Source organism: Drosophila mauritiana, chromosome 3R (genome assembly GCF_004382145.1).
Source record: "Drosophila mauritiana strain mau12 chromosome 3R, ASM438214v1, whole genome shotgun sequence".
NCBI classification, from domain to species: domain Eukaryota; kingdom Metazoa; phylum Arthropoda; class Insecta; order Diptera; family Drosophilidae; genus Drosophila; species Drosophila mauritiana.
Window position 1 is genome coordinate 5,717,548 of NC_046670.1, and position 16,143 is coordinate 5,733,690.

Here is a 16,143-nt window from a genome sequence, read left to right on the forward strand (position 1 = left end):
TAATTTCATTAATAATTTTTAAAGATATACAATGTGATGCGGTTTTGACAGCCAATATATCGGGTAAATGGGAAAAACTTCAAAGTATATTGTTGAGGAGTTTTAAGAATCGTGGTGATTAGAATGGAATTGGAGTTCAATTTACCAAGCTTAAGCTTTTTTGCTTTTTAAGTGTAATATGACATTAGTGGGTACTTCACTATCATGTTTTAGGAATCCAATGAATAATTCCCTTAGTTTTTATAAAACTACCGTGAAAGAGTGCACCCTGTCTTTTGAAAAATAATTGTAATTGTGGATAATTTCATAAAGAGTACGGATCATTTTTACGATACGATAATTGAAGAATATGTGTCTTATGCTCTCTATAAAGAACTTTTAGAGTTTCCCATTATATCACTTTATTCAATGAATGGCTTTATGAATTATAAATAACAATTCCAAAAAATCGTGTTTGTCATTTCGAATGTAGTCCGGAAATTTGCACCAATTAATATTAATTTTTAAAAGATTCGTGATTTAATACAATTTATTTTTTATAATTTGTTGCGCCTTACTTTAATTGTTATAGGAATTTTTAGTTTAAAGTGATTCTTTTTGTTATTTTCGTTTAGCTTATTTTTGTAATAAGTAGGAATCCAAGCTTGAAGGCGCAGTGGATTTGTTTAGTTTAAACTTGTTCAGTAATTTGGTTATTTTAAACTTTTTTCAATCCATATTATATTATTAGTTGTCGTGTTTCTACAATATTTCGAGATTTATTTCCAAGAAACTATTCCTTTTCAAATGAATGTGACTAAAATCACAAAAATACCAGAAATCAAAAATGAGGTTGCTTAAAAGAATAAATTATACAAATTAGAAATAAAACATAAACAATTGAAAATTTCAACACAAAATGCACACGGAATACTACATTATATGTTGTCATTGTTTTAACGGCCTAATCAAAATCTAGTTTTATATTTTGGCGGTAATCGAAATATATCATACATATTATAAAGGGGCTTGTATTTTTGTGGTTCCGTTGCAGTTAATACAAAATACCACATAATGAATACAGTAAATTTCTATCCTATCTAATATCTTGACTCACAGGTTACGGAAATTTGAATTGGAAAATTTATTTGACCAAGAGGATCATCCTTTTTGACGAATTAGCATGTGAAAACTAGCATGTGATTTTAGGACACCTTTCAAGTTCCTTTATGTTTTGGTTTGGAATTGGGACAGTTTTATATCACACCCTACCTATATAAATATTAAGTTTATTTTTCCAAGAGGCAAAGCCTTTTCGAAGGATAATCATTGGGGTAATCGGGATAAAAAAAATATATTGTTAAAGAGTTCATATAATTGTGGGAGTAATGTTGCAGTTGTTTAGATATACCATATAAAAATACCGTATGTTCAATGCCTTCCTATTAAATAATTTAGTAGGTCCTAAAAATCTTATCCTTCGCGCTGCTTTAAATTTTGTTTATTACCAGACTCGATTTTGAATTGGGACAGTTTTATAACACACCCTACCAATAGAGTTTTTAAAATTATTCTACCAAGAGGCTAAGCCTTTTCGAAGGGTAATGATTGGGATAATCGGGACATCCTACCTATATGGAAATTAAGTTTATTTTACCAAGAGACTAAGCCATTTCGAAGGGTGATGATTGGGAAAATCGAGATAAATAAAACCTATTGTTAAAGAGTTCATATAATTGTGGGAGTCATGTTGAAGTTGTTTAGATAAACCATATAAAAAATACCGTATGTTCAATGTCTACCTATTAAGTAATTTAGTATGTCCTAAAAATCCTATCCTTCGCGTTGCTTTAAATTTTGTTTATTACCAGACTCGATTTTGAATTGGGACAGTTTTATAACACACCCTACCTATAGGGATTTTAAAATTATTTTACCAAGAGGCTAAGCCTTTTCGAAAGGTAATGATTGGGATAATCGGGATAAATAAAACCTATTGTTAAAGAGTTCATATAATTGTGGGAGTCATGTTGAAGTTGTTTAGATAAACCATATAAAAAATACCGTATGTTCAATGTCTACCTATTAAGTAATTTAGTATGTCCTAAAAATCCTATCCTTCGCGTTGCTTTAAATTTTGTTTATTACCAGACTCGATTTTGAATTGGGACAGTTTTATAACACACCCTACCTATAGGGATTTTAAAATTATTTTACCAAGAGGCTAAGCCTTTTCGAAGGGTAATGATTGGAATAATCGGGACATCCTACCTATATGGAAATTAAGTTTATTTTACCAAGAGGCTAAGCCTTTTCGAAGGGTGATGATTGGGAAAATCGAGATAAATAAAACCTATTGTTAAAGAGTTCATATAATTGTGGGAGTCATGTTGAAGTTGTTTAGATAAACCATATAAAAAATACCGTATGTTCAATGTCTACCTATTAAGTAATTTAGTATGTCCTAAAAATCCTATCCTTCGCGTTGCTTTAAATTTTGTTTATTACCAGACTCGATTTTGAATTGGGACAGTTTTATAACACACCCTACCTATAGGGATTTTAAAATTATTTTACCAAGAGGCTAAGCCTTTTCGAAGGGTTATGATTGGGATAATCGGGATTAATAAAACCTATTGTTAAAGAGTTCATATAATTGTGGGAGTAATGTTGCAGTTGTTTAGATATACCATATAAAAATACCGTATGTTCAATGCCTTCCTATAAAATAATTTAGTATGTCCTAAAAATCATATCCTTCGCGTTGCTTTAACATTTGTTTATTACCAGACTCGATTTTGAATTTGGACAGTTTTATAACACACCCTACATATAGGGATTTTAAAATTATTTTACCAAGAGGCTAAGCCTTTTCGAAGGGTAATGATTGGGATAATCGGGACAAATAAAACCTATTTTTAAAGAGTTCATATAATTGTGGGAGTCATTTTGAAGTTGCTTAGATATACCAAATAAAAATCCTGTATCTTCAATGCCTACCTATTAAGTAAATTAGTATGTCCTAAAAATCCATATCTTCATGTTGCTTTAACTTTTGTTTATTACGAGACTATTTGAATTGGGACAGTTTTATAACACCCTCTACCTATATGAATTTTAAGTTTATTTTACCAAGAGGCTAAGCCTTTTCGAAGGATAATCATTGGGGTAATCGGGATAAATAAAATATATTGTTAAAGACTTCATAGAATTGTGGGTCATGTTGATGTTGTTAAGATAAACCATAAAAAATACCGTATGTTCAATGCCTACCTATTAAGTAAATTAATATGTCCTAAAAATCAGACCTTTTAAGATGCTTCAACTTTTTGTTTATTATGTGACGAGATTTTGAAGTGGGACAGTTTTATAAGACATCCTACCTATATGGAAATTAAGTTTACTTTACCAAGAGGCTAAGCCTTTTCGAAGGATAATCATTGGGGTAATCGGGATAAATAAAATATCTTGTTAAAGAGTTCATATAATTGTGGGAGTAATGTTGCAGTTGTTTAGATATACCATATAAAAATACCGTATGTTCAATGCCTACCTATTAAGTAAATGAATTTGTCCTAAAAATCAGACCTTTTAAGATGCTTCTACTTTTTGTTTATTATGTGACGAGATTTTGAAGTGGGACAGTTTCATAAGACATCCTACCTATATGGGAATTAAGTTTACTTTACCAAGAGGCTAAGCCTTTTCGAAGGATAATCATTGGGGTAATCGGGATAAATAAAATATATTGTTAAAGACTTCATAGAATTGTGGGTCATGTTGATGTTGCTTAGATAAACCATATAAAAAATACCGTATGTTCAATGCGTACCTAATAAGTAAATTAATTTGTCCCAAAATTCATACCTTTTAAGATGCTTAAACTTTTTGTTTATTATGTGACGAAATTTTGAAGTGGGGCAGTTTTATAAGACATCCTACCTATATGGAAATTAAGTTTATTTTACCAAGAGGATAAGCCTTTTCGAAGGATAATCATTGAGGTAATCGGGATAAATAAAATATCTTGTTAAAGAGTTCATATAATTGTGGGAGTAATGTTGCAGTTGTTTAGATATACCATATAAAAATACCGTATGTTCAATGCCTTCCTATTAAATAATTTAGTATGTCCTAAAAATCATATCCTTCGCGTTGCTTTAACATTTGTTTATTACCAGACTCGATTTTGAATTGGGACAGTTTTATAACACACTCTACCTATATGGAAATTAAGTTTACTTTACCAAGAGGCTAAGCCTTTTCGAAGGATAATCATAGGGGTAATCGGGATAAATAAAATATCTTTTTAAAGAGTTCATATAATTGTGGGTCATGTTGCAGTTTCTAGGATATACCATATAAAAATACCGTATGTTCAATGCCTACCTATTAAGTAAATGAATTTGACCTAAAAATCAGACCTTTTAAGATGCTTCTACTTTTTGTTTATTATGTGACGAGATTTTGAAGTGGGACAGTTTCATAAGACATCCTACCTATATGGGAATTAAGTTTACTTTACCAAGAGGCTAAGCCTTTTCGAAGGATAATCATTGGGGTAATCGGGATAAATAAAATATATTGTTAAAGACTTCATATAATTGTGGGTCATGTTGATGTTGCTTAGATAAACCATATAAAAAATACCGTATGTTCAATGCGTACCTAATAAGTAAATTAATTTGTCCCAAAATTCATACCTTTTAAGATGCTTAAACTTTTTGTTTATTATGTGACGAAATTTTGAAGTGGGGCAGTTTTATAAGACATCCTACCTATATGGAAATTAAGTTTATTTTACCAAGAGGCTAAGCCTTTTCGAAGGGTAATGATTGGGATAATCGGGACAAATAAAACCTATTTTTAAAGAGTTCATATAATTGTGGGAGTAATGTTGCAGTTGTTTAGATATACCATATAAAAATACCGTATGTTCAATGCGTACCTAATAAGTAAATTAATTTGTCCCAAAATTCATACCTTTTAAGATGCTTCTACTTTTTGTTTATTATGTGACGAGATTTTGAAGTGGGACAGTTTCATAAGACATCCTACCTATATGGGAATTAAGTTTACTTTACCAAGAGGCTAAGCCTTTTCGAAGGATAATCATTGGGGTAATCGGGATAAATAAAATATATTGTTAAAGACTTCATATAATTGTGGGTCATGTTGATGTTGCTTAGATAAACCATATAAAAAATACCGTATGTTCAATGCGTACCTAATAAGTAAATTAATTTGTCCCAAAATTCATACCTTTTAAGATGCTTAAACTTTTTGTTTATTATGTGACGAAATTTTGAAGTGGGGCAGTTTTATAAGACATCCTACCTATATGGAAATTAAGTTTATTTTACCAAGAGGCTAAGCCTTTTCGAAGGGTGATGATTGGGAAAATCGAGATAAATAAAACCTATTGTTAAAGAGTTCATATAATTGTGGGAGTCATGTTGAAGTTGTTTAGATAAACCATATAAAAATACCGTATGTTCAATGCCTACCTATTAAGTAATTTAGTATGTCCTAAAAATCCTATCCTTCGCGTTCCTTTAACTTTTGTGTATTACCAGACTCGATTTTGAATTGGGACAGTTTTATAACACACCCTACATATAGTGATTTTAAATTATTTTACCAAGAGGCTAAGCCTTTTCGAAGGGTAATGATTGGATAATCGGGACATCCTACTATATGGAATTAAGTTTATTTTACCAAGGCTAAGCTTTTCGAAGGTGATGATTGGGAAATCGAGATAAATAAAACTATTGTTAAAGAGTTCATATAATTGTGGAGTAATGTTGCAGTTGTTTAGATATACCATATAAAAATACCGTATGTTCAATGCCTACCTATTAAATAATTTAGTATGTCCTAAAAATCATATCCTTCGCGTTGCTTTAACATTTGTTTATTACCAGACTCGATTTTGAATTGGACAGTTTTATAACACACCCTACATATAGGGATTTTAAAATTATTTTACCAAGAGGCTAAGCCTTTTCGAAGGGTAATGATTGGGATAATCGGGACAAATAAAACCTATTTTTAAAGAGTTCATATAATTGTGTGAGTCATTTGAAGTTGCTTAGATATACCAAATAAAAATCCTGTATCTTCAATGCCTACCTATTAAGTAAATTAGTATGTCCTAAAAATCCATATCTTCATGTTGCTTTAACTTTTGTTTATTACGAGACTATTTGAATTGGGACAGTTTTATAACACCCTCTACCTATATGAATTTAAGTTTATTTTACCAAGAGGCTAAGCCTTTTCGAAGGATAATCATTGGGGTAATCGGGATAAATAAAATATATTGTTAAAGACTTCATAGAATTGTGGGTCATGTTGATGTTGTTAAGATAAACCATAAAAAATACCGTATGTTCAATGCCTACCTATTAAGTAAATTAATATGTCCTAAAAATCAGACCTTTTAAGATGCTTCAACTTTTTGTTTATTATGTGACGAGATTTTGAAGTGGGACAGTTTTATAAGACATCCTACCTATATGGAAATTAAGTTTACTTTACCAAGAGGCTAAGCCTTTTCGAAGGATAATCATTGGGGTAATCGGGATAAATAAAATATCTTGTTAAAGAGTTCATATAATTGTGGGAGTAATGTTGCAGTTGTTTAGATATACCATATAAAAATACCGTATGTTCAATGCCTACCTATTAAGTAAATGAATTTGTCCTAAAAATCAGACCTTTTAGATGCTTCTACTTTTTGTTTATTATGTGACGAGATTTTGAAGTGGGACAGTTTCATAAGACATCCTACCTATATGGGAATTAAGTTTACTTTACCAAGAGGCTAAGCCTTTTCGAAGGATAATCATTGGGGTAATCGGGATAAATAAAATATATTGTTAAAGACTTCATAGAATTGTGGGTCATGTTGATGTTGCTTAGATAAACCATATAAAAAATACCGTATGTTCAATGCGTACCTAATAAGTAAATTAATTTGTCCAAAATTCATACCTTTTAAGATGCTTAACTTTTTGTTTATTATGTGACGAAATTTTGAAGTGGGGCAGTTTTATAAGACATCCTACCTATATGGAAATTAAGTTTATTTTACCAAGAGGATAAGCCTTTTCGAAGGATAATCATTGAGGTAATCGGGATAAATAAAATATCTTGTTAAAGAGTTCATATAATTGTGGAGTAATGTTGCAGTTGTTTAGATATACCATATAAAAATACCGTATGTTCAATGCCTTCCTATTAATAATTTAGTATGTCCTAAAAATCATATCCTTCGCGTTGCTTTAACATTTGTTTATTACCAGACTCGATTTTGAATTGGGACAGTTTTATAACACACTCTACCTATATGGAAATTAAGTTTACTTTACCAAGAGGCTAAGCCTTTTCGAAGGATAATCATAGGGTAATCGGGATAAATAAAATATCTTTTAAAGAGTTCATATAATTGTGGGTCATGTTGCAGTTTCTAGATATACCATATAAAAATACCGTATGTTCAATGCCTACCTATTAAGTAAATGAATTTGACCTAAAAATCAGACCTTTTAAGATGCTTCAACTTTTTGTTTATTATGTGACTAGATTTGAAGTGGGACAGTTTTATAAGACATCTACCTATATGGAAATTAAGTTTATTTCACCAAGAGGCTAAGCCTTTTCGAAGGATAATTATTGGGGTAGTCGAGATAAATCATATCCATTATTTAACAGTTTATATAATTGTGGGTCATGTTGCAGTTGCTAAGATATACCATATAAAAATACCGTATGTTCAATGCCTACCTATTAAGTAAATGAATTTGTCCTAAAAATCATACCTTTTAAGATGCTTCAACTTTTTGTTATTATGTGACGAGATTTTGAAGTGGGACAGTTTTATAAGACATCCTACCTATATGGGAATTAAGTTTACTTTACCAAGAGGCTAAGCCTTTTCGAAGGATAATCATAGGGTAATCGGGATAAATAAAACCTATTTTTAAAGAGTTCATATAATTGTGGGAGTCATGTTGAAGTTGCTTAGATATACCATATAAAAATCCTGTATGTTCAATGCCTACCTATTAAGTAAATTAGTATGTCCTAAAAATCCATATCTTCATGTTGCTTTAACTTTTGTTTATTACGAGATTTTGAATTGGGGCAGTTTTATAACACCCTCTACCTATATGAATTTTAAGTTTATTTTACCAAGAGGCTAAGCCTTTTCGAAGGATAATCATTGGGGTAATCGGGATAAATAAAATATATTGTTAAAGACTTCATAGAATTGTGTGTCATGTTGATGTTGTTAAGATAAACCATAAAAAATACCGTATGTTCAATGCCTACCTATTAAGTAAATGAATTTGACCTAAAAATCAGACCTTTTAAGATGCTTCAACTTTTTGTTTATTATGTGACGAGATTTTGAAGTGGGACAGTTTTAAACCACACCCTACCTATAGGGATTATAAGTTTATTTTACCAAGAGGCTAAGCCTTTTCGAAGGATAATCATATGGGTAATCGGGATAAATAAAACTATATTGTTAAAGACTTCATAGAATTGTGGGTCATGTTGATGTTGCTTAGATAAACCATAAAAAAAATACCGTATGTTCAATGCCTACCTATTAAGTAAATGAATATGTCCTAAAAATCAGACCTTTTAAGATGCTTCAACTTTTTGTTTATTATGTGACGAGATTATGTGACGAGATAAATCATATCCATTATTTAACAGTTTATATAATTGTGGGTCATGTTGCAGTTGCTAAGATATACCATATAAAAATACCGTATGTTCAATGCCTACCTATTAAGTAAATGAATATGTCTTAAAAATCATACCTTTTAAGATGCTTCAACTTTTTGCTTATTATGTGACGAGATTTGAAGTGGGACAGTTTTATAAGACATCCTACCTATATGGGAATTAAGTTTACTTTACCAAGAGGCTAAGCCTTTTCGAAGGATAATCATTGGGGTAATCGGGATAAATAAAATATCTTGTTAAAGAGTTCATATAATTGTGGGGTAATGTTGCAGTTGTTTAGATATACCATATAAAAATACCGTATGTTCAATGCCTACCTATTAAGTAATTTAGTATATCCTAAAAATCATATCCTTCGCGTTGCTTCAAGTTTTGTTTATTACCAGACTCGATTTTGAATTGGGGCAGTTTTATAACACACCCTACATATAGGATTTTAAAATTATTTTACCAAGAGGCTAAGCCTTTTCGAAGGGTAATGATTGGGATAATCGGGACAAATAAAATATATTTTTAAGGACTTCATAGAATTGTGGGAGTCATGTTGAAGTTGCTTAGATATACCATAAAAAAATACCGTATGTTCAATGCCTACCTATTAAGTAAATGAATTTGTCTAAAAATCATACCTTCATGATGCTTCAACTTTTGTTTATTATTGACGAGATTTTGAATGGGACAGTTTTATAACACCTCTACCTATATGGAATTAAGTTTATTTTACCAAGAGGCTAAGCCTTTTCGAAGGATAATCACTGGGTAATCGGGATAAATAAAATATATTGTTAAAGACTTCATAGAATCGTGGGTCATGTTGATGTTTTTTAGATAAACCATAAAAAAAAAAATACCGTATGTTCAATGCCTACCTATTAAGTAAATGAATATGTCCTAAAAATCAGACCTTTTAAGATGCTTCAACTTTTTGTTTATTATGTGACCGAAGATTAATGTGACGAAGATAAATCATAATCCATTATTTAACAGTTTATATAATTGTGGGTCATGTTGCAGTTGCTAAGATATACCATATAAAAATACGTATGTTCAATGCCTACCTATTAAGTAAATGAATATGTCTAAAAATCATACCTTTTAAGATTCTTCAACTTTTTGTTTATGTGACGAGATTTGGAAGTGGAACAGTTTTATAAGACATCCTACCTATATGGAAATTAAGTTTAATTTACCAAGAGGCTAAGCCTTTTCGAAGGATAATCATTGGGGTAATCTGGATAAATAAAACCTATTGTTAAAGAGTATATATAATTGTGGGTCATGTTGATGTTGCTTAGAGAAACCATATAAAAAATACCGTATGTTCAATGCCTACCTATTAAGTAAATTAATATGTCCTAAAAATCAGAGCTTTTAAGATGCTTCAAGTTTTTGTTTATTATGTGACGAGATTTTGAAGTGGGACAATTTTATAAGACATCCTACCTATATGGATTTTAAGTTTATTTTACCAAGAGGCTACGCCTTTTGTTGTTTAGATAAACCATATAAAAAATACCGTATGTTCAATGCCTACCTATTAAGTAAATTAATATGTCCTAAAAATCAGACCTTTTAAGATTCTTCAACTTTTTGTTTATGTGACGAGATTTTGAAGTGGGACAGTTTTATAAGACATCCTACCTATATGGAAATTAAGTTTGTTTTACCAAGAGGCTAAGCCTTTTCGAAGGATAATCCTTTTGGTAGTCGAGATAAATCATATCCATTATTTAACAGTTTATATAATTGTGGGTCATGTTGCAGTTGCTAAGATATACCATATAAAAAATACTGTATGTTCAATGCCTGCCTATTAAGTAAATGAATTTGTCCTAAAAACCAGACTTTTTAAGATGCTTCAAGTTTTTGTTTATTATGTGACGCGATTTTGAAGTGGGACAGTTTTATAAGACATCCTACCTATATAGAAATTAAGTTTACTTTACCAAGAGGCTAAGCCTTTTCAAAGGATAATCATTGGGGTAATCGGGATAAATAAAATATCTTGTTAAAGAGTTCATAGAATTGTGGGTAATGTTGATGTTGTTTAGATAAACCATATAAAAAATACCGTAGGTTCAATGCCTACCTATTAAGGAAATGAATTTGTCCTAAAAATCAGACTTTTTAAGATGCCTCAACATTTTGTTTATTATGTGACGCGATTTTGAAATGGGATAGTTTTATATTACAGCCTACCTATATGGATTTTAAGTTTCTTTTACCAAGAGGCCAAGCCTTTTCTACGGATAATGATTTGGGTTATCGGGATAAATAAAACCTATTGTTAAAGAGTTCATAGAATGTTGCTTAGATATACCAAATAAAAAATACCATATATTTCAATGTTCAATATATAATGTAATTCATAATGTTTTTGATAACCGGCATAATTACCACCTATTATTGTAGAATTTATATATTTTCGACGGATAATACTTGTTATTATCGAGATAAATCATACATTTCATTGCAGAGTTCATATAATACATACCATGTAAACTACCGTATGTTAAATCCCTACCTATTAAGTTAACTAGTATACCCTAAAAAACCAACCTTTTAAATTGCTTAATAATTTAGTTAATTATTAGATGCGATGTTGTTTGGGGACAGTTTAATATCAAACCGTGCCTTTACGGTTTTAAGTTTATTTTACAAGGAGGCTAAGCCTTTTCGACGGATTATATTTGGGGAAATCGACATAAATCATACCTTTTGTTAAAGGTATCATATTATTGTGGTTCATTTTGTAATTATTATTTATTTTTAAAAAATCCTTATAAGGAATATTGTACCTTACATTTTTTAATTGTAATCCTTTTTTTTATTATTTTTCACAGTTCTCTTAATGTAATCTCGTCCAACACGAGTCGCATGTGTATATATGTTGGTTCGGTAATTAAATTGAAGTACTTAGAATAATTTTCAAGTTATAAATGTGTTTTTTTGTCATTCAATAAAAATAATTTATTGTTTTTTTCGTGTGCAAGAATAAGCGTGAAGGTGTATAGAATTTGGGACCTCCAAACAAAATAATTTCCGTTGATTTTTCCAAAAAATATAGTTCTGATGTTCTGATCCTAAAAATGTGGAGAAAAATAAATGCGGAATATACGTACTTTTCAGCTGATTTTAAACCTTAATATTCTCGTTCCAATACAAACTTTTAGCGCTCAAAGGAGATCAAGAGACCTTTCCTCAATGGTAGACACTTTCCGATTTTTCGACTGGGTTTCATAACGTCTGAGTAATTTGTGTATAGGACGAACGCTATTGGCATCTTGATAAAAGGCCCTTCCTCCGAGGGACTATTCTCGTAACGCTAAATTTAAGCTAGATGGTATAACTGAAATCGGATCTTTTCTTGAAATAAAAATATCACGAGCAGATGTTTCGAAATTTATTTTTTGAATTTTTGAATTTTTTATTCACTTTTCTGTGGCTTTTCTATTATAGAGCTCTTTTGTTATTCATTTTTTCTATTTTTGTTGTGATTCAACAAGTACACTTACATCAGTACAGGTAATTCTTAATTGGTGAAGTGTATAAGAACAAAAATTTAAACAGTTTCTGGTATTTAAGAACATAAGTGACACATGGTTGGTGTGGAAATGTCTTCCGTATTGACTTTACAACTGAATATAAGAACAAAATTAATATTTACAACCAACTGGCAGGGTATATTCGAGCTCGTTGGTTCAACTACTAATCCAGAGACGATGTGTCATTGAACGTAATATGCTGCCACGTGTACGTATGTCTGCCCTTTACGGAACTTGTTCGATGATAGTAAGCGACAGAAGGCCTTTTCGGTAGGGTATCCTTCACCCATAGTGGAGCAGAGAAGTCGATACACCAGTGTTCCTATAACACAATCCGCACAATCAATCTGACAGAATCGAGCACCCTGGCTGGCCCACGACCCCGGACATTAGATATATGTACGCATATGATCTCAGTCATGGTCGCAGACACAGCTTTCGAATAACGCTGCAATCGGGATCGGGCCGAGTGCGTTTTCAGCACCCATATGCCGCCCCATGCTTGCGCAGGGTATCGATTTTTCACGGATCGATATCGATATCAACTTTCAACGCCCAACTATAAAGTTTAGAGAAAGAAATACATATTGCTTGGTTAAGTGGTATGGCAGGTTGCATATAGAGATGTTTACAAATAAGATTAACAGCTACGTAAATGTTAAATCGTCTACGATCTAGTTTAGAATGCCAATAGAAGCGACAGGGACAAAGTCAGGTTGGCGAGATTACCGCTGATAAACACCATTATATGGGGAAGCAAAACTGGGGAAAGGCAAACAGAGAGCTCAGTGTTATGTACGCCGCAGCGTTTTTTGCACAGCTGCCGTTGTCGTCCAACTGCGATACATTCACACATCTGTCCATATGTATGGTTGGGGATTGGGGTGTCTCTGAGTGTATACATATATAAAAATGTGTATACCAGATATGTAGAGTCAATTGTAAACGTATGTGTACGCTGTTTCTGGGGAGAGAGAACGAGCCAGTTGGTGGCCTTTCGATCCGGGGGTTGCTGACGAGAATAGTTCGAGAACTTTCGACTTGGATACACACAAATGTGAAATAGTAGGGACACATTTACAATTCGCGATTACGCAACATTGATGAAATTGCAATGGCTGCAGAAGAAATGGCTTCGATGCGACGTTTGAAAACGTGTTTCGCTACATACATACGTACGGTTATATAAACTACGTCTTAAACATAGGTTTGGCTTACGAATTAAGAATATAGAACACGCTGCATTCGTTGCTGTGTATGTATACCTGGCTTCCTATTTCAATCTTTCAAAATCCGCAGGTCAGGGCCATCGCCATTCGATACAGAGAGTACTGCACACATCCTGACATCCTGGATAACTGCCTCAGACTGCCTAGTGGTTCACTTTCTAGCCAAACTCGAGAAAACTGCCTGCTGTTTTGCGAAATTCCCCGACGCTGACCAGCAAAATCGATGACTAATCACATCTTTTCCAGTGGGTTTGCATTCGGTTTCTTTGTTTCCAACTCGAGAGCATTTAATGCCCGACGTGGAAAAATACTACGTGGGCCCTTGCCCCTGCATTTTGCAATACTCGTACTGCTGCTCGCCTCCTGGGACACGATTTTTACACTTTTCCATTTTCGGTTAAAGCTACTGCTTGCAGATTGCAAGACAGAAAATTTCTTTGTACTAATTTTAACTGGTTTTTCGATTTTTTTCAGCTTCACTTTGACTTCACTTAAACACTTTTCATTTGAGAGTGACGTGACCGGACTGAGGCGGCTCTATTTATACCCAACCGCTGGCTTCGTGAAACATCTGCCTGTCTCTCAGGTCTGCGGCATTGGGGTGGGAGCGAGTACACTATATACATACATCGTATACGTGACTCGTCCGGTTTCTCACGAGTGTCTACATCACTGTGCTACAAAAACTACCCTCATTTCAAGAGAATGGTTGGTAAGCCGGTTAAGCACATACATTTGGATTGTTCTCTTGTGTTCTGGAAACTACTGCACATACTAACCAATTCTGGATATGCATACATATAATGTCTGAGAATTTCCTGCTTCAGCGATATTCTCTCTTATGCTTTATTAATTGCTCTAAAACTATATAGTCACAATCAACAAATGCGAAAAATAAGATACATATATAATCACAAATGTACATCGCTTTCGACAAAAATAAAGCAATTTTTGTTGATTAGTGTAGAATGGAAATATCCAGAAGGAGACAAATAATGTTTAGTTTTCGAGAGAGGGATCGCATGTTTTTTTATTGATTCACAGGGCTGTCTCTTTTCATGCAGAATTTAACGAAAGAATATCGATTAATTTAGTTCGAGAAGAAATAAATAAAAATTAAAACACGCAAATTTGGTTACATTTTATAAAAATATCGTTCTCATGGAAATGCATTTAAGATTATTTAAAACGAAGCAAACATTTATCTAATACGTACGTAGATTTCCAATGTAAGATACATGTAACAAACCCATGTCAAACCAGTAGTACCAATAAAGAACACAATTGTAGATGTCAATTATGGCGCCGTAGTTTGTGTAAGATAAAATACCCACGCTTATCGATAGATTTTAAATCACATACATTAGAAACAGTGCTATAATCGAATTTTCCGACTATAAGATACCGTTACTCAGCAAGTAAATTCAAATTCTTTAGGAATATTGGTGGAAATTGGGGGAAAAAATTAATAAGCTGAAAAAAAAATTAAAAATTGTTCAAAAGTGTGGCCGTACCTGTTTTATCTTGTTTGTGAAATTTACGAGACTAATAAAAATATGAAGTAATATCAAAACATTACTTTATATGGTCGGCAACGCTTACTCATACCTGTTACATACTTTCACTCTATGAGTAACGGGTATACTAATTTTAAAATAATTCTTACGTTATGAAATACATATAATGGATATATAATGGATGAAATAGATAAAACATTGTCCGGGTCTTTTCCTAGTCTCATGCTTGTTTTCAAATAAAAGTTACACAAAACCTTCCATTAGGTTTCTTAAATCTAATTATTAGATATATACATTAATTAGGTATATACATAGTTCTTCAAAGTACCTTTCGGAATATATTGAGATGCCTGAGTTTATATTTAGAGCTATCCTAATCCGGGTCGCAACCATCTACCTACTCGCGCATTGAAACCCTCACAATGTTCTATTGTTCGGAAAGAATGGTCCTGTTGGGCATAAACCACCCCCGAATGCGTTCAGTGTAGCCTGGCGAGTGGCCAAATGTTTGCGAGTGCTGAACCAAACACAAGGTTTTTGAACCTTTGGCCGCTGGCTGAGCAGGAAAGCCAGCTGTTGCAAACGCACGCGCATCCTGCGCTCAATCGACCTCGGGATGGGTAGATACTTGCTCCCTCCGAAAGAGAGACGTGGGTGGGTGAATGAGTGAGTGGCACTGTGAGTGATTCCAGCACATCCTTGAGCAACAGAGTGCTCAGTTTCGAGCGCCAACTAAACTCTAACGAGCTGAGCTGCGAAACTTGAAAACTGCCATTAAACTTCAAACAAAAAGTATGCAAAGTTTGGATTATTTTGTATCGGTGGACAGAGATTTAATTGCCGACCCAGCTTAAGCAATGTCCGTAACGAACCGGAAGCATCTTCCTGGCCCGCCATTAAGCCAAGTTGCACGGGCAACAATTGCAAGGAAAAGACACATAATCATAAACAAACGGACGGACAAAAGCAATTGACACGGGCAACAAAAGCGGCAGCATAATAGAGGCAGCTCGGAAATTGCGTATACGCCGTGTGCCCCTCTTGTTGCTCTCTGTATGGTTTGGTTTGGTTCGGTTCGTTTCGTTTCGGTTTGTTTTGTTTCCTGCCGCA

General features: G+C 32.9%; 1 long non-coding RNA gene across 1 annotated transcript; it reads right to left on the reverse strand.

Annotated features, from left to right (window-relative positions):
• Positions 1-11,572: 11,572 nt before the first annotated feature.
• Positions 11,573-14,038, reverse strand: LOC117145987. Its single transcript, XR_004459738.1, has 2 exons — positions 13,553-14,038; positions 11,573-12,846 (listed from the first exon to the last, which is right to left on the reverse strand). It is a non-coding gene; the product is annotated as an uncharacterized LOC117145987 (long non-coding RNA).
• Positions 14,039-16,143: the final 2,105 nt, after the last annotated feature.